The sequence below is a fragment of the Triticum urartu genome, chromosome 7A (genome assembly GCF_056163025.1).
Source record: "Triticum urartu cultivar PI428250 chromosome 7A, HENAU_Tu73, whole genome shotgun sequence".
NCBI lineage: Eukaryota > Viridiplantae > Streptophyta > Magnoliopsida > Poales > Poaceae > Triticum > Triticum urartu.
Window position 1 is genome coordinate 354,205,076 of NC_141879.1, and position 18,590 is coordinate 354,223,665.

Below are 18,590 nucleotides of genomic sequence, written 5' to 3' on the forward strand. Positions count from 1 at the left end.
GCCTTCATCTCAGAATTATTCATTTTCAGATTTCAGCTATTATTCTCCAAATCTTACCGGTGCATCAGTCAAGTATTCTCTAATCAGTTCGTGAACTATTCGTCCTCTTGTATCTAAATTCTCTCAAGTATCTTCGTTCATTTCATAATTCTTCTCGGTGTTCCTTTATCTTTCTTCGGTCATTTTAATTCTTACGGTGGTTCATTCAGGTTTCTCTTCCTTCGTTTATCATATCAATTCATTCGTTCATTCAATCCTACCGGTGGTTCGTTGAAGACATTCTCAAGTTTATGTTATATCTCTCTTAATCTCTTCTACGAGAATAAGTATTATGTCAAATCCGTTGATTGTCATCAATTTGAATTGGTGAAGTATAAGCATAATGTAATTCTTTATCTTGTTTCATCCATATGTTAAGCTTTTCTTCCGGAGTTTGTTCACGATGATTAAATTCTTGGTTTCAAGTGCTCTTCTTTCTTTCCTGGAGTTCCAAGCTCTAATTATCTCATCGCATAGCTCCATCTAAATCATTGCAAGGATTCACCTGTTGTTTTCAACTTCTCTTTCCTTCCGTTTGATCATTCTTTTATTACCGGAGTTCTTCATGGATGTTCTACATGATGGTTCATCAAGGATTTAATTCCTTCTCGAAGTGTCCATTGAGATTCTTTTCAGAGAAGCTCAAGCTTTCTTCATATTGTAATCCAGAGTGCACTTCTTTCTATCGTATCATTGAAGGTGGTATTATGTCATTCTTGATAATTTGAGTTCATGTTTCATGATTCACACGTTGTTAAGAATGAGGTATTTTAAATCCACCAGTCGCTTTGTTGGAGTTATCTTGGGTTATATTTCACCTAAAGCTTTTCCCTAAGGATTGTTGCTATTTATGGTGCTTATAAATGAACCAAGTTCTTCATTTATCCTCTCGGTGAAATAAGTTTCTCGTCTCCTTGTTCATATCAATCCAATCTATTGCTTCCGTCAGTGGCAGAATTTCACCTCATATTTTGAGATGTATTCCTTAAGACCATATCAAGCTACTCCTTTCGTTGTTGGTTTTCCAACAATTCCGTTCGACCCTTATCCTAAGGATTCCTTTTCAAGCTCACTTGTGTCAGAAGTTGCCATTTTCTTCTCCGTTGTTTCGTTCCGACGATCTACCTTTTATTCCTTCATCCGGAGGCATTGTGATGTTTCTCTCTTCAACCCATCTTCTTGTGTTGTCAGGAGCGCGTTCTTTTATGGGTTTATACATTCAACCAGAGTGTTGTGCCCTCTGCTCAAGTTCCTTCATCTTATCAAGTCTTTCATCTCTTTTCAACCGGAGTGCTACCCGAATCGGTTCTTTCTTATTCCTCTTTCTTAACGGAGTGCTTTCAACTTCGTTTATCCCCGTTGCATTCTTTCTTTCAATTTGTTCAATTTTTCAAGGTTCTTTGGTTTCACTCATTTGTCAAAGGAGCAACTTAGTTTTACCTCTTCTCTTTCTCCTCCGTTTGTCCCTCCGGTGCCATTCTAGATCTCGTAGTGGTGGAGTGTTGTAACGCCCCGAGACCGATGTGCCAGGTGTCCTCCAGTTATTCGATGTTGTTGCCTTGTCATTGCTTGCGTGTCATGCATCTCATATCATGTCATCATGTGCATTTCATTTGCATACATGTTCGTCTCATGCATCCGAGCATTTTCCCCATTGTCCGTTTTGCAATCCGGCGTTCCTATGTCACCCGGTGTCCCTTTCTACCTCTTTTCGTGTGCGGGTGTTCAACATTTTCAGATTGGACCAAGACTTGTCATGCGGCCTTGGTTTACTACCGGTAGACCGCCTGTCAAGTTTCGTGCCATTTGGACTTCGTTTGATACTCCAACGGTTAACGAGGGACCGAAAAGGCCTCGTGCGTGTTGCAGCCCAACACCCTTCCAATTTGGCCCAAAACCCACCTAAACCTCCTCCATCATCTCAGTCGTTCGATCACGATCGCGTGGCCGAAAACCGCACCTCATTTGGACTCTCCTAGCTCCCTCTACCTCTATATATAGACCCCTCCTTTTCATTTTCGGGTCTTTTTCCCCGAAACCCTAAATAAATCTCCTCTCAGCCGGCCGGACATGTCCGTTTCCGGCCGGACAACGTCCGCCACCGCCTCCGACGAACCGGGCTCCGCCACCTGTCCCGCCCGGTGCCCCACTTTGCCGCGCGCCGCCGCAGCCCGCGAGGCCCGGGGCGGGCCCTCCCCGGCCCGCAACGTCCGCCACCGCGCCCGCGTGAGACGCCGCGCCACCCGCGTCCTCGCCGCCGGGTCTGCGCCGCCGTGCGCCCTGCTCGCCGGCGTCTGGCACCGCCGCCTTGCGCCTCACATCACCGGAGCTCCCCGTCACCTCGCCGCCCGATTCCTGCCTCGCCATCGCCGTTCTCCGCCGGGGCCGCCGCTCCACCGCCCCCGCCCGATCCGGCCTCCTCTTCCTCCTCCCGCGCCGCTCCGGTGAGATCGCCGCCCAGATCCGGCCACCGCGCCCAAGTTCGGCGAGGTCCGCAGCTTCTCCGGCGACCTTGCGCTACAGTACCGCTACAGTACCCGCTACAGTGCTAGATCCAGATCCGGACGACTTTCTCCTCCTGAAACCCTAACTTTTTGGCATCTTCATCGCATCATAACTCCGCATGTGTAACTCCGATTCGTGCGTGTAGCATATCAAAATGTTCGTCTCGACGAGCACCTCTGAGTTCAGCACACGTTCAGCCCGATGACGTCCCTCGAACTCCGATCCAACCGAGTGTTGAGGGAGAGTTTCATCAGCACGACGGCGTGGTGATGATGTTGATGTTCTACCGACGCAGGGCTTCGCTTAAGCACCGCTACAGTAATATTGAGGTGGACTATGGTGGAGGGGGGCACCTGTAACGCCCCGAGACCGATGTGCCAGGTGTCCTCCAGTTATTCGATGTTGTTGCCTTGTCATTGCTTGCGTGTCATGCATCTACGTCTGTTTGTCTTCTTCATGGTCTCGTTCTTCTTCCTTGCGGGATTTCAGGCAAGATGACCATACCCTCAAAATCACTTCTATCTTTGCTTGCTAGTTGCTCGCTCTATTGCTATGCCTATGCTGCGATACCTACCACTTGCTTATCATGCCTCCCATATTGTTGAACCAAGCCTCTAACCCACCTTGTCCTAGCAAACCGTTGTTTGGCTATGTTACCGCTTCGCTCAGCCCCTCTTATAGCGTTGTTAGTTGCAGGTGAAGATTGAAGTTTGTTCCTTGTTGGAACATGGAGATGTTGTTCCTTGTTGGAACATGTTTACTTGTTGGGATATCACAATATCTCTTATTTAATTTAATGCATCTATATAGTTGGTAAAGGGTGGAAGGCTCGGCCTTATGCCTGGTGTTTTGTTCCACTCTTGCCGCCCTAGTTTCCGTCATATCGGTGTTATGTTCCCGGATTTTGCGTTCCTTACGCGGTTGGGTTATAATGGGAACCCCTTGACAGTTCGCCTTGAATAAAACTCCTCCAGCAATGCCCAACATTGGTTTTACCATTTGCCACCTAGCCTTTTCTTTCCCTTGGGTTCTGCAGACTCAAGGGTCATCATTATTTTAACCCCCCGGGCCAGTGCTCCTTTGAGTGTTGGTCCAAACTAGAGCCCCTTGCAGCGCCACCTCTGGGAAACTCGAGGGCTGGTTTTAGTTGTACAGACTACACATCTGAGTGTGCCCTAAGAACGAGATATGTGCAGCTCCTATCGGGATTTGTTGGCACATTCGGGCGGTGTTGCTGGACTTGTTTTACCATTGTCGAGGATGTCTTGTAACCTGGATGCCGAGCCTAATTGGATTGTCTTGGGAGAAGGAATATCCTTCGTTGACCGTGAGAGCTTGTGATGGGCTAAGTTGGGACACCCCTGCAGGGATTTGAACTTTGGAAAGCCGTGCCCGCAGTTATGGGCAGATGGGAATTTGTTAACGTCCAGTTGTAGAAAACCTGAAGTTGATCTTAATTAAAATACATCAACCGTGTGTGTAACCATGATGGTCTCTTCTCGGCGGAGTCCGGGAAGTGAACACGGTGTTGGAGTTATGCTTGACGTAGGTTGTTCTAGGATAACTTCCTGATCATAGTTGTTCGACCGTGCTTTTGCCTTCTCTTCTCGCTCTCTTTTGCGTATGTTAGCCACCATATATGCTAGTCGCTTGCTGCAGCTCCACCTCATACCTTTTACCCTTCCTATAAGCTTAAATAGTCTTGATCGCGAGGGTGTGAGATTGCTGAGTCCCCGTGACTCACAGATACTTCCTAAACCAGTTTGCTAGTTGGAGATCTTGTCCTTTGTGTTGTTTCATTCTAGTTGATCAATAGTGGAGCCCAGTTGGGGTCGATCGGGGACCGTGTAGCATTTGGGGTAGTCTTCTTTTATTTTGGGTTCCGTAGTCGGACCTTGATTATATCTGGTTGACTTAATGCTTTATTCATGTAATTGTGTGAAGTGGCGATTGTAAGCCAATTATGTATCTCTTTTCCTTATGTATTACATGGGTTGTGTGAAGATTACCTTACTTGCGACATTGCTTTCAATGCGGTTATGCCTCTAAGTCGTGCTTCAAGACGTAGGAGATATAGCCGCATCGAGGGCGTTACAAGTTGGTAATCAGAGCCTTCCCCGACCTTAGGAGCCCCCTGCTTGATCGAATCGCTGGCGTTATTGAGTCTAGAAATGTTTTGAGTCATTTAGGAATTATATATATCGGAGAGTTAGGACTTCTTTTTACTCCTCAGTCCCTTCGTCGCTCTGGTGAGGCATCCTGACGTAGAGTTTTGACTCTTCTCTTCTCAAATCTCACTAAAAAAATTTAGGATCACGCGGGTATCTTAGAATCGTTCAGATGGTTTTGTGACGAGAACATTGTTCTTGGTGCCTCCTGACATTTAGGGGTTGTGGCAGTGTCCCGGGGGGTTGAGCTCCGAGGTGTTGTCGTCACAATTTTATTGTTGCAGTTCTGGAATACCTGAGTTTAGTTTCGCCGACATCGAAAATCTCTTTTATGCAGTTGTTGGTGAGATAACCTCGACGCCACCCAGTACTGGAGCGGGAGTTCGGGAGTATTGCCATAACTCGTATAACGGATGCTTTTCGAAGGTTGAGGTAAACGATTTCCGAAGGTTTCTTGGTTATGTGTTGAAGGATGGTTACAGCTGGATGTAGGATTTGTTTGTTTTGGGTGAGATATTATGCTTCCCCTGTATCCCCAACACCAGATTTCACCCGGAACACTTCCGATATCCAAACATAGGCTTCCAATATATCAATCTTCATGTCTCGACCATTTTGAGACTCCTTGTCATGTCCGTGATCAAATCCGGGACTCTGCACAACCTTCGGTACATCAAAACATATAAACTCATAATATAACTGTCATTGAAACGTTAAGCGTGCGGACCCTATGGGTTCAAGAACTATGTAGACATGACCGAGACATGTCTCCGATCAATAACCAACAGCGGAACCTGGATGCTCATATTGGCTCCCACATATTCTACGAAGATCTTTATCGGTCAAACCGCATAACAACATACGTTGTTCCCTTTGTCATCAATATGTTACTTGCCCGAGATTCGATCATCGTTATCTCAATACCTAGTTCAATCTCATTACCTGCAAGTCTCTTTACTCGTTCTGTAATACATCATCCCGCAACTAACTCATTAGTTGAATTGCTTGCAAGGCTTAAGTGATGTGCATTACTGAGAGGGCCCAGAGATACCTCTCCAACAATCGGAGTGACAAATCCTAATATCGAAATACGCCAACCCAACAAGTACCTTCGGAGACACCTGTACGGCACCTTTATAATCACCCAGTTATGTTGTGATGTTTGGTAGCACACAAAGTGTTCCTTTGATAAACGGGAGTTGCATAATCTCATAGTCATAGGAACATGTATAAGTCATGAGAAAGCAATAGCAGAATACTAAACGATCGGGTGCTAAGCTAACGGAATGGGTCATGTCAATCACATCATTCTCCTAATGATGTGACCCCGTTAATCAAATGACAACTCATGTCTATGGTTAGGAAACATAACCATCTTGGATCAACGAGCTAGTCAAGTAGAGGCATACTAGTGACAATCTGTTTGTCTATGTATTCACACATGTATTATGTTTCCGGTTAATACAATTCTAGCATGAATAATAAACATTTATCATGATATAAGGAAATAAATAATAACTTTATTATTGCCTCTAGGGCATATTTCCTTCAGTCTCCCACTTGCACTAGAGTCAATAATCTGGATTACACAGTAATGATTCTAACACCCATGGAGCCTTGGTGCTGATCATGTTTTTCTCGTGGAAGAGGCTTAGTAAACGGGTCTGGAACATTCAGATCCGTATGTATCTTGCAAATTTCTGTGTCTCCCACCTGGACTAAATCCCGGATGGAATTGAAGTGTCTCTTGATGTGCTTGGTTCTCTTGTGAAATATGGATTCCTTCGCCAAGGCATTGCACCAGTATTGTCACAAAAGATTTTCATTGGACCCGATGCACTAGGTATGACATCTAGATCGGATATGAACTCTTTCATCCAGACTCCTTCATTTGCTGCTTCTGAAGCAGCTATGTATTCCGCTTCACACGTAGATCCCGCCACGACGCTTTGTTTAGAACTGCACCAACTGACAGCTCCACAGTTCAATGTAAATACGTATCCGGTTTGCAATTTAGAATCGTCCGGATCAGTGTCAAAGGTTGCATCAACGTAACCATTTACGATGAGCTCTTTGTCACCTCCATAAACGAGAAACATATCCTTAGTCCTTTTCAGGTATTTGAGGATGTTCTTGACCAATGTCCAGTGATCCACTCCTGGATTACTTTGGTACCTCCCTGCTAGACTTATAGCAAGGCACACATCAGGTCTGGTACACAGCATTGCATACATGAAGCATAGGGAACATCTTTCATTTTCTCTCTATCTTTTGTAGTGGTCGGGCATTGAGTCTTACTCAACTTGACACCTTGTAACACAAGCAAGAACCCTTTCTTTGCTTGATCCATTTTGAACTTCTTCAAAACTTTGTCAAGGTATGTGCTTTGTGAAAGTCCAAATAAGCGTCTTGATCTATCTCTATAGATCTTGATGCCCAATATGTAAGCAGCTTAACAGAGGTCTTTCATTGAAAAACTCTTATTCAAGTATCCCTTTATGCTATCCAGAAATTCTATATCATTTCTAATCAGTAATATGTCATCCACATATAATATCAGAAATGCTACAGAGCTCCCACTCACCTTTTTGTAAATACATGCTTCTCCAAAAGTCTGTATAAAACCAAATTCTTTGATCACACTATCAAAGCGTTTATTCCAACTCCGAGAGGCTTGCACCAGTCCATAAATGGATCGCTAGAGCTTGCACACTTTGTTAGCTCCCTTTGGATCGACAAAACCTTCTGGTTGCATCAAATACAACTCTTCTTCCAGAAATCCATTCAGGAATTGCAGTTTTGACATCCATTTGCCAAATTTCATAATCATAGAATGCGACAATTGCTAACATGATTCGGACAGACTTAAGCATCGCTACGGGTGAGAAGGTCTCATCGTAGTCAATCCCTTGAACTTGTCGAAAACCTTTCGCAACAAGTCGAGCTTTATAGACAGTAACATTACCGTCAGCGTCAGTCTTCTTCTTGAAGATCCATTTATTCTCAATTGCTTGCCGATCATCGGGCAAGTCAACCAAAGTCCACACTTTGTTCTCATACATGGATCCCATCTCAGATTTCATGCCCTCAAGCCATTTTGCGGAATCTGGGCTCACCATTGCTTCTTCATAGTTCGTAGGTTCATCATGATCTAGTAGCATGACTTCCAGAACAGGATTACCGTACCACTCTGGTGCGGATCTTACTCTGGTTGATCTACGAGGTTCAGTAGTGACTTGATCTGAAGTTCCATGATCATCATCATTAACTTCCTCACTAATTGGTGTAGGCGTCACAGAAACCGGTTTCTGTGATGAACTACTTTCCAATAGAGGAGCAGGTGTAGTTACCTCATCAAGTTCCACTTTCCTCCCACTCACTTCTTTCGAGAGAAACTCCATCTCTAGAAAGGATCCATTCTTAGCAACGAATGTCTTGCCTTCGGATCTCTGATAGAAGGTGTACCCAATAGTCTCCTTTGGGTATCCTATGAAGACACATTTCTCCGATTTGGGTTCGAGCTTATCAGGTTGAAGTTTTTTCACATAAGCATCGCAACCCCAAACTTTCAGAAACGACAACTTTGGTTTCTTGCGAAACCACAGTTCGTAAGGCGTCGTCTCAACGGATTTCGATGGTGCCCTATTTAACGTGAATGCGGCCGTCTCTAAAGCATAACCCCAAAATGATAGCGGTAAATCTGTAAGAGACATCATAGATCGCACCATATCTAGTAAACTACAATTACGACGTTCGGACACACCATTACGCTATGGTGTTCCGGGTGGCGTGAGTTGCGAAACTATTCCGCATTGTTTCAAATGTAGACCAAACTCGTAACTCAAATATTCTCCTCCACAATCAGATCGTAGAAACTTTATTTTCTTGTTACGATGATTTTCAACTTCACTCTGAAATTCTTTGAACTTTTCAAATGTTTCAGACTTATGCTTCATTAAGTAGATATACCCATATCTTCTTAAATCCTCTGTGAAGGTGAGAAAATAACGATATCCGCCATGAGCCTCAACATTCATCGGACCACATACATCTATATGTATGATTTCCAACAAATCTGTTGCTCTCTCCATTGTTCCGGAGAACGGCGTTTTAGTCATCTTGCCCATGAGGCACGGTTCGCAAGTACCAAGTGATTCATAATCAAGTGGTTCCAAAAGTCCATCAGTATGGAGTTTCTTCATGCGCTTTACACCGATATGACCTAAACGGCAGTGCCACAAATAAGTTGCACTATCATTATCAACTCTGCATCTTTTGGTTTCAACATTATGAATATGTGTATCATAACTATCGAGATTCATCAAAAATAGACCGCTCTTCAAGGGTGCATGACTGTCGGCGTTCTGGGAACGGGGGTCCCCAGACTTGCCTGCCTGCGGCCTGCGGCGTGGCTCGAGGAGGGGCCCAGCACGGCCCGACTTCATCAACACAGACCCAAGACCCTCGCGAGGGGCCAAGCCTCGCGGGGCGGATGACACAGAGCTTCCTCAGGCACGGCCTCATCAGGCTGGCTCGCGAGGAGGCGGAGATATCAAGGCGGGGTACCTCACGAGGTGCCCGTGATGCAAGCCATGACGACCAAGGGCGCCAGGTGGGCGCCAGCCCGCGCAGTGTCCTCCTTTCCTCTTTGGTGTAAAGGGAGCAAGCGCAGGCGAGAGCATCGAGCAAAGGCACCCGTTTCGGTGCAACGAGACCAAGACCAGTCCAATGACAGGGAAGAAGTCATTGTGGAGCCCAAGCCAGCGTCACCACCAGAGCCTTTGGCAGGCGAGGACCAACTTTAGTCAGGATAAGTGTACCAGATGTTCCCCTCCAAAATGGCCAATTGTTGGCGCCCTTCCCGCTCAATATTTGGGAAGAGGCCCAGGGCCTTTGCCTATAAATAGGACTAGCCACCCACAGGAGAGAGGGATGGAGATCGGATCACAATCGAGAAGAGAAAGGGGGGAAAATCGGAGAAGAGAGAAAGAGAGAAAGGTGACTGAACTCCTCCTAGCAGTTCGTCGCCCCAGCCAGGAACAGACCCTCGCGAGGCTATTCTTCCTTGTATTGCTCATCATCATCAGCCCAAGAGGCAATCCACCACACCACACACTGGAGTAGGGTATTACACCACAACGGTGGCCCGAACCAGTATAAACCCTGTGTCTCTTGTGCTGTTCTTTCCATAGCTTAGATCTTAGTGAGGCGGAGGGGTGCAGGTAGGTAGAAGGCGAAATCTCCATGCGCACCCCAGTGTTCGAACCTGAAGGGTCTGCCGGAACCCAAAATCCGACATTTGGCGCGCCAGGTAGGGGTGCGCCGGAATTCGTCTTCCACCACCCCGTTCTCCTCCGACCATCGCGTCCATGTCTGATTCTCGTCGGGCCCGCACCGAGCGCCAGGCCGCTCTCGCTTCCCGCGTCGCCCAGACGGCTCCTGTCGGCGGGCGTCCTCGCTGTTCCCCGTCACCTGGCGTCAACGCCGCCACCGGCCCGGCGGGGGACGAGCAGCAAGCGTCGTCTCAGCATCCGTCCGTGCGGCAAGACGGCCGCACCGCTACTCCCTCGCTCACCCCAGCTGGTTCTTCGTCCCGCGCGCTCCGCGCGCCCATGGAGGCTCGAGCTGCATTCATCGCGGCAAACGATCTCCTGCGCTACCGTCCCATCGATGATGTCTACGAAGAATGGCTCGACCGCGTCGCCGAGCTCGTCCGCGCCGCAGGGGGCTCTCCTGCGCCGTCCGTTCCGCTGCACCGCACCCCGCCCCGCGCGGGCGACGAAGCTCCGGCGGCGCCCCGGCCGCCTCCTCCTCAAGAAGGCGCCATGGCTCCAAGGCGCGCGGCCCCTGGGCAGAACCCGCTCCGTCAGGTGCCAGCGCGGCAAGAGCAGATCTGAAGAAGGCAAGGACAAGAATCAAGGAACTGGAGGAAGAACTCAAGGCTACACGAGAAGATTGTGAAGAGGAAATAGAAGTATTAGTGGAGAAGAATGACGATCTGATCAAGAAGATCGGAATATTTATGGGAGGCCCTACACCAGTACAAGAAGATGAAGAACCCAAGGAGATTCGCCCAGAAGACTACATCATCATCGACGACACCGACTCGGATCCAGATGATAGCGATGATGACTATATTGATGAAGCCGGAGCAGATATAATGGAGTCTGCAACCGAAGAATATTTCTAGTAGACCACCTCATCAGTAGTAGTAGTCCACCATGTAAATATAGTAGTCCGATCACTTTTGGGATAGTTAGATCGTTTGTATGCCCTTGTTTGATTGATTGAATGAAGTGAATTGTTTGTTTTTGCGTCATGTGCATATGGGTAGTGTTTTCTCTATAGACCCCTCTCTATTCTTAAATCTCATCTTTTCTAAACCCTCAGATGCCTCCGAGACGTGACCCCAGATTTACCTTTCCACCGGAGCTCACCCAGTTGATCCAGCAGCACAACACATTGATGTAGTTGCTAGTCCAGAATCAGAACCAGGGGAACAACAACAACAACCCACCACCACCACCTGCTGATCACTTAGCCCGTTTTCTTAGGCTAAATCCGCCGGTGTTTTCCAGTAGCACCGAGCCGATAGTAGCAGATGATTGGCTCCGCAAGACAGCTAGGGAGTTGACCACAGCAGGATGCACGAATGCAGAAAAGGTGAAGTTTGCCGCACATCAGCTTGAAGGACCCGCAGCATCATGGTGGGAGAATTTCACAGTCATTTTTCCTGTCGACACTATCATGTGGGACCAGTTTCAGTAGGCTTTTCAAACTGACCATGTTTCAGCAGGAGCTATGGCCATGAAGAAGCGAGAGTTCCGCAACTTACGCCAAGGAGGACGAACTGTTGGCCAGTATGTGGAGGACTTTAGTAAATTAGCATGTTATGCCCCAGATGACGTTGCTACGGATGTAGCTAAGCAGGAGAAGCTTCTGGAAGGACTGAATGATGAGTTGAGCATGCAGTTGATGGTAGCAACCTTCAACAACTACCAGGAGTTGGTAGATCATGCTCTCATGATTGAAGGGAAGCAGCAGCAAATTGAGAATCGCAAGAGGAAGTATGGACAAGGGAAGTACACTTCAGGAGCTCAGCAGAAGCCACGTTTTACCCCTAGACCGGGAGGACATTTTCAGCATACCCATGGAGGAGGTAGCTCGCACAATCACAATGGCACCAAGAATGGTAATGGGAATGGAGGAAGTAACGGCCAGAACCGCACGAACCCATCGACCCCAGCCAAGAGAGACCTGAGTCAAGTCACTTGCTTTAAGTGCCAGAAGACCGGACATTATGCCAATGAATGTCCTGAATCACAGAATGGAAATGGCAATGGAAGCTCTGGGAAGAAGCCGAGCCCTTTCAATAGGGGACAGGTGAACCACGTTAACGTGGAGGAGGTTGAAGAGCAGCCGGATGCAGTAATCGGTAAGTTTTTGGTTAAGTCATTTACTGCACTTGTTCTTTTCGATACTAGTGCATCGCATTCATACATATCAAGGGGATTTGTGGATAAGTATAAACTGCCAACGCAAGCCCTTAGGTCACCCATGTTAGTAACCTCACCTGGAGCAGAATATATGGCTAGTCTATGGTGTGATCGGTTGCCATTAAGGATTGGTAACTACGTATTTCCCTCAGACCTAATAGTGTTGGAATCTCAAGGATTGGATGTGATATTAGGCATGGATTGGTTGTCGATGTATGGTGGAAACATCGATTGCGCCAGTAAGTCGATCTTGCTTACCACCCCAGAAGGGACAAGGATCAAGTATGTATCCCGACATGTGCCAAAGAGGACTCAAGCAAATTGTTTAACAGGAGTTGTGCAGGAACAAGTACCAGTAGTGAAGGATTTCCCCGAAGTATTTCCAGAAGAGTTGCCAGGCATGCCACCGGATAGAGATATTGAGTTTTTGATTGAGTTTTTGCCAGGCACATGGCCAATATCAAAGAGACCATATAGGATGCCTGCAAAGGATTTGGTGGAAATTAAGAAGCAAATTAAGGAGTTATTGGATAAAGGATATATTTGCCCAAGTTCTTCACCTTGGGGATCACCAGTACTTCTAGTGGAAAAGAAGGATGGATCGTTAAGGATGGTTGTTGACTATCGAGGTTTGAATGAAGTAACCATCAAGAACAAGTACCCACTACAGATGATCAATGATCTGTTTGATCGATTGCAAGGAGCTAAGGTATTTTCCAAGATCGACCTGCGATCAGGATACCACCAGTTGAAGATTCGAGAACAAGATATGCCCAAGACGGCTTTTACCACCAGGTATGGGTTGTACGAGTATACCGTTATGTCATTTGGTCTGACTAACGCACCTGCATATTTTATGAACATGATGAACAAAGTGTTTATGGAGTTCTTGGATAAGTTCATTGTAGTGTTCATTAATGATATCCTGGTTTACTCGAAGAATGAAGAGGAGCATAAGGAGCATTTGCGTTTGGTGCTTGGTAAACTCAGAGAACATCAACTATATGCCAAGTTCAGCAAATGTGAGTTTTGGTTGAAGGAAGTTGGATTTCTCGGACACGTTATATCCGGAGAAGGTATAGCAGTAGATCCCACTAAAGTTGATACCGTGACCAAGTGGGAAGCACCAACCACTGTTGGAGAGATCCGGAGTTTTCTTGGACTCGCAGGATACTACCAGAGGTTTATTGAGAATTTCTCAAAGATTGTGAAGCCTATGACGGAGTTGTTGAAGAAGGATACCAAGTTCATATGGACTGAGGAATGTGAGGCTAGTTTTTAGGAGTTGAAGAAATGTTTGGTTACCTCACCAGTGTTGATTTTACCGGATCATACCAAGGATTATGAGGTGTATTGTGACGCTTCACATCGAGGACTTGGAGCAGTACTTATGCAGGAAGGAAGAGTTGTTTCATATGCCTCACGACAGCTTAAGCCCCATGAGTTGAATTATGCTACGCATGATTTGGAGTTAGCAGCCGTAGTGCATGCATTGAAGACTTGGAAGCATTTTCTGATTGGAAACCATTGCGAGGTGTACACGGATCACAAGAGTTTGAAGTATATTTTCACACAGAAAGAGTTGAACCTCAGACAAAGGAGATGGTTGGAGCTCATCAAGGACTATGATATGAAATTGCATTATCACCCCGGAAAGGCTAACGTAGTAGCTGACGCGTTGAGCCGTAAGAGCCATGTCAACACCCTAATGATGGGAGATTTACCAAGTGAGTTAGCCAAAAATCTTCGGGAGCTATGTTTGGAAATAGTTCCAAGAGGCTATGTAGCAGCGTTGGAGATTTAGTCTACGTTGATGGATAAGATCAGAGAAGCCCAAAAGACTGACAATGAGATTTCCTCTATTAAGGAGAAAATGAGCAAAGGAAAAGCTAAGGGATTTCGTGAGGATGAGCACGATACCTTATGGTTTGAAGACCGTGTTTATGTACCAAATGATTCGGAGATCAGGAAGTTAATTTTAGAAGAGGCCCATGATTCACCATATTCGATTCACCCAAGAAATACCAAGATGTATTTGGATTTGAAGGATATTTTCTGGTGGACCAGAATGAAGAAGGATATTGCAGAATATGTAGCAGTTTGTGATGTATGTCAGAGAGTAAAGGCAGAGCATCGGAAGCCAGCAGGACTGCTACAACCGTTGCCGATACCCAAATGGAAGTGGGATAAGTTAGGCATGGACTTTATTACAGGATCTCCCAGAACACATTCAGGCTACAACTCGATATGGGTTGTAGTCGATCGTTTGACAAAGGTAGCATTCCCGTGAAGACTACCTATACCAGTGCAAAGTTGGCAAGGATATACATGACTAGAATCGTTTGTCTGCATGGAGTTTCAAGGAGCATAGTATCAAATAGAGGAACCCAATTTACCTCAAAGTTCTGGAATCAGTTGCATGAAACTTTGGGAACCAGACTGGAGTTTAGCACAGCCTTCCATCCGCAAACAGATGGACAGACCGAGAGAGTCAATCAGATTTTGGAGGATATGCTAAGAGCTTGTGCGCTAGATTACGGATCTAGTTGGGACGAGAATTTGCCGTATGCAGAGTTCTCTTACAACAACAGCTATCAATCTAGTTTGAAGATGGCCCCTTTTGAAGCCTTGTATGGAAGGAGGTGCAGGACCCCATTGTCTTGGGATGAAGTTGGAGACCGCCAGTTGTTTGGACCCGATCTGATAAAGGAGTCCGAACAGAAAGTGAAATTGATTCGCGATAGGCTCAAGGTAGCTCAGTCCAGGCAGAAGAGTTATGCAGATTCTAAACGCAAGGAGACAGTTTACGAAGTCGGAGACCGAGTTTATCTTCGAGTATCACCACTTCGAGGAGTTAAGCTCTTTGGAGTTAAGGGAAAGTTAGCGCCACGTTTTGTAGGACCATACAATGTTTTGGAGCGTATGGGAGAAGTGGCCTACAAATTGGAATTGCTCAAAGGATTGTCAGGAGTTCACGACGTGTTCCATGTTTCCCAGTTGAAGAAGTGCCACGCAGAGATGGCTGAAATACCGCTGAGAGATACGGTACCACTGGAAGCAATTCAGTTGGACAGTGATTTGACCTATGAGGAGAAACCAGTTAAGATTCTAGAGTATGCCAGTCGAGTCACCCACAGCAAGGTTATCAAGTTTTTCAAGGTTCAGCGGAGCCACCACACGGAGGATGAAGCCACCTGGGAGCGAGAAGAAGATTTACTGAAGGACCACCCTCACCTATTTTCTAGCCAACCCGAATCTCGAGGGCGAGATTCATCTTAAGGGGGGTAGGTTTGTAACATCCCAAATTTTCAATTTGGAATGTTATACACTAGATCATCATTGCATATCATATTTATTGCATTTTGGTTGATCCTAGAAATTTTACGCAACTCAAGGACCCTCGGAGAGAGTTGGGGATTTCGTTATTTTCATATTTGAGTTATCTCAAATTTTGAAAATAGGATCATTTGATTTTATTTATTTTATCTTCAATTATTTCTATTACAAAAATATGAGAGAGGGAATAAAATGACTTTCCCAAAATAAATAAATATTGTGGATTTAATAAAAAATCAATTAAGATTTATTTTGGTTTTATTTGCTATTTTATTTGAATTTAGGAAAAATGTGCGTTTTTCAAAATTGCATTTAGGCCCCAAATAAATGTTCATCCTGTGCGGCTTGATTTTAGAAGCCGGGGAAAATTTATTTCGGGATTTTTGGAGTCCGTTTAGTATTCCTTTTGCTTTTTTCTGAGCGTAACTATTTAAAAAAAACTGAACCGACCTACGGGCCGTGTTAGGCCTGGACTCCTCCGGACTCGGGCTTAATAAGCCGCCGGCCCGCCCCGGGGCCAAAACCCTAGCCGCCGCCGCCGCCTCGAGCCCCGCACCTGCCGCTGCCGCCTTTCGCCGCCGCTGCCGCCTCGCGTGCCGCCGCCGGAGCCCGACGCCGCCACCGACGCCACCGCCGCCCCGCACCCCGCCGCCGCCCCGCACCCCGCCGCCCCGCCGGAGCCGTCGCCGCCCATCTCACCACTGAGGTTGACCCGCCGCCATTTGTTCCTGGAAAACCGTTCGATTTCCGCTGGTTTTTGTGCGGTTTTTTTAGTTCCCGTTTTTTCTTTTTAGATTGGTTTTTTCCGGTTTAGATTAAATAGCGAGCGTTCGCTCGTTCGTTCATTTTAACGAATGCGTTCTTCGTTTAGATCTAGATAACGAACATTCGTTCGTTAAGCTGTTCGTCGTTTTTCTTTTTCTCGGATTTATTCCGCGATTTTTCTGATCGTGATTTCTGATCCGATTTTCGTTTTAGTTTAACTTTTCGCTCGTTTATCGGAATCAGGTGATTCAAGCGCCTGGAGTTTTGTCTCGAAACCCTCTTTCCGTTTAAACAACTCAAACAATTTTTTTCCACTGTAAAAAATTGCCCTAGATCCGGAATAGTAAACGAAGCTTGTTTCTTTTGTCGTTTGTCTTCCGTTGCTTCGTTCGATTTGATTCTTTTTGCCAACCGGAGTTCTTAAGTTGAACTTTCTGGTTGGATCTCTTATTTGAGTTTTACTTGTGCATTAGTTGAGTACTTATTGTATGCTTGTTTGTTTGCGATAGAGTACCCGGAGTGCGCCGCTTGCTACTTCGAATCGCTAGGTTTCCCGGATCATCAACAAGGCAAGTAACACTTTGATCATGTTTTTCCCACTACCCAGTTTTATTGCATTAGATCAATCCTCACACATTGCATGGTTAGGATCTAATTAAATTGTAGGTTTGGGAAGTAGATGAGGTAGTACCTATTACCTCTTATTATCAAACCTTTGGGAGTTACTTCTACGTTTGCTTATTATGCCATGCTATGCTCGTAGACGTGGATTGGGTGAGTGTATCCATGAAAGATGTGAGATTGTTAATTAATGGTTTATTTAAGGTGGCAACTTAAATACACATCTGGGTGGATTGAGGCACCTGGGTATTCCAGTGATTGCCTATTTTTCTTTATGGACCGCCACCCAGGCTCAAAGGGATCATGAGATTATTCATGCTAGAAACTTCCGTGTGCAGCCACAAGCTACTATGGGCTCTAGCATAGTTGATTAAGTCGGGCGAACTCTTACAGTGGTAGACTAGCAGATGTAGGGGATGTAGGTTGGTACGGTCTACCCGTTCGTAAGGTGCTAGCGCTTCTGAAAGACTATGTCTCGGTCATCCGTTTCTCAAACACCATGTAGTGCAAGAATCCCAACGGAGGAGATCGAGTCTTGTGGGGAAAAGTGCGCAAACCTCTGCGGAGTGTATAAACTAATCATGATAAGTCGTGTCCCCGGTTATGGACATATTGAGTATCTAGTACCTGGATTATCATGTGAATCTCAACATGTTACTCTAAAATTAATTCTGTTGGGTTTTGTTTAATGATGATGCTTAATTGGGATTGAGAAGGCTGTCAACCATTCTCAATGTTTAACAACCACCATGATAGTTAAATAAAATTTATTCCTTTGCAGTAGGGAAAAATTGGCTTTACACAAAACTGTAACCATAGAGCTTTCCACCAGCCAAATATGCATATAGATTAGCCTATTTCATTCCATTACTCTCTATGTGTTACTTTGCCAGCATATTCCATGTGCTGACCCGTTTCGGGCTGCAACGTTAATGTTGCAGACTTTTCAGACGATGATTAAGGTGTTTTCAGGTCATGGTTCTATACTCAGTGATGCAGTTGGAGTTGATGGACTCACTTATCTTCCAAGCCTTCCGCTGTTATCATTATTAGATGGCCTTAATCCATATTTATTGTAATAAGTTCTCTTTTGAGACACTCGATGTAATAAGTGTGTGATTGCTACTCTATTATAAATCCTTCAAGTACTATGTGGTGTCAGCATTACTAATCCAGGGATGACACCTGAGCACAGAGATTGGACCGTTTGAGGTCTGGTCGCTACATTGTGTTATCACTTTCATATACTAGTGGGAATTTTTCATTATTGAACTTGGCTTGCATATTCCAATGATGGGCTTCCTCAAAATGCCCTAGGTCTTCGTGAGCAAGCAAGTTGGATGCACACCCACGTAGTTTCTTTTTGAGCTTTCATATACTTATAGCTATAGTGCATCCGTTGCATGGCAATCCCTACTCACTCGCATTGTTATCTATTGATGGGCATCTCCATAGCCCGTTGATATGCCTAGTTGATGTGAGACTATCTTCTCCCTTTTTGTCTTCTCCACAACCACCATTCTATTCCACCTAAAGGGCTATGTCCATGGCTCACACTCATGTATTGTGTGGAGATTGAAATTTTTTGAGAATGTCAAAAGTATGAAACAATTGCTTGGCTTGTCATCGGGGTTGTGCATGATTTAAATACTTTGTGTGG